The sequence below is a fragment of the Amphimedon queenslandica genome, unplaced genomic scaffold (assembly GCF_000090795.2).
Source record: "Amphimedon queenslandica unplaced genomic scaffold, v1.1 AMPQUscaffold_13136, whole genome shotgun sequence".
Lineage (NCBI taxonomy): Eukaryota > Metazoa > Porifera > Demospongiae > Haplosclerida > Niphatidae > Amphimedon > Amphimedon queenslandica.
The window spans coordinates 58,856-60,593 of record NW_003546628.1 but is presented as its reverse complement, the minus strand read 5'-3'; the positions used below and the strand labels follow the sequence as shown (position 1 = coordinate 60,593).

At 33.6% G+C, this 1,738-nt stretch overlaps 1 protein-coding gene across 2 annotated transcripts in view; it reads left to right on the top strand.

Annotated features, from left to right (window-relative positions):
• Window positions 1-1,738, top strand: part of LOC100631920 (long-chain fatty acid transport protein 4-like) — a 12,688-nt gene that overhangs the window by 8,082 nt on the left and 2,868 nt on the right. The gene's annotated exons all lie outside the window — the stretch shown is intronic.

Here is a 1,738-nt window from a genome sequence, read left to right as displayed (position 1 = left end):
TGAGTGAGGGCATGAAGAACAATACTTTCTGTATTAGAGGAGAGAAGACTAGTAGCATAGGACGCCATCTTGAATCAGAAATGAATGACTTCCCAGATATTACACCCACTGAAAAGGGAATTGGACTTAAAGGTAAAATTAGATATTTTTTGTATAAATTTATGAAGTTGTTTATTACAGACCGGTATTGCTATATTTTCACTTCTGGTACCACTGGACTACCTAAAGCTGTAATATGCACTGGAACAAAGTAAATGAGGAATAAATAAAAACGTTTATGTCTTTTGAGTAGCATAGCTCAAGATTTGTTTTTTAATGCTTTCCATCTTTTCTCTTGCTAGGCCAATGTTAGTGCCACCTGCATTCTCACTGTTAGGTGGAATGAATGATAATGACATTGTCTATGTTTGTCTTCCACTCTATCATTCTACTGGTTCAATGATTGCCATGGGACAAATGACTGCTACTGGAAAGACTGTCGTCCTTTCAAGAAAATTTTCTGCTAGAAATTTCTGGAAAGACTGCATTAAACACAAATGCACAGTAAGGGACAGAATTACTATTACAGTTACAATAATTGTGATTCTAATTGAGGCTTAAGCCTTACAAAATGTAATTTTTATCAAAATTGAGTTGTCGTGGTGTGCTGACTATACCAACTTAATACAGATGCAGGGAAAATGCTCTCTATCTACCTCAGTAGCCACTTCACATTACATGATCATACTTTTCACATTGTACATGTATATTGAAGTTTGACAATTGGGTCTCCAGTATAGCTAGGTCATGAAGTATTTCCTCAGTAGAGGTTTGTAAAAATCCTAATCCATAGTATTTTGTCAAAAATGGCTAGGATAGAGTTCTCTATTTTTATTTAGTTCCAATCAAAATTGAATATTTTTATGAATTTTAAAATCACTATAGTCCATTGTTTGTAAGCTCATGAAGTTTAGCTCATTTAGCACACTTTGTGAGAAATCCTGATGACAACCATTGGTAGATAAATTTTAACTATTTTAAGTTTTGACCTAATTTTGTTAAATATGATTTTCAATGTGTATTTGGTTACTTCAGTTGTAAAAATTGTTAAAATTAATGGATGTTTATTTACCCACCATTACAAAATGTTAAACATAAAGGCCATTGATTTATTTGGGTTTACAATACTTATGTTATTCTATTGCAGCTGAAGTTACTGCTATTTTTGAAGCAAGCCATGTTTTTGTTTTGTGCAAAAACAGTATTTTTAGTTGAAATTACTTCAACATGGCATAATCGTAATTTTATTATAATGAAAATTACGAATTAAAATAATTACTTTTTTCATATTCTATCTTTTCTTTTGTATAGGCAGTCATTTATGTAGGTGAGCTTCTTCGCTATCTTCTCTCCACCCCTCCTGACCCTGCTACTGATACAGCTCACTCTGTGAGGGTTGCCATTGGTAATGGACTAAGACGTGATGTGTGGCTACAGTTCCAGGAGAGGTTTAAAGTCCCAAAGATTGTAGAGTTTTATGGATCAACTGAGGGTAATTCGAGTTTTTGTAATATTGAAGGAAAACCTGGGTCCATTGGATTTATATCAAAAGCGTTTAGATTTCTGTTTAGTACTTTCTTAGTAAAGGCAGATCCAACAACAGGAGAACCAATACGAAATAGTAAAGGACATTGTACTTGTGTATCATTTGGTGAGCCAGGACTACTCGTTTCCCTTATTGATCAAAAGGATATATTCC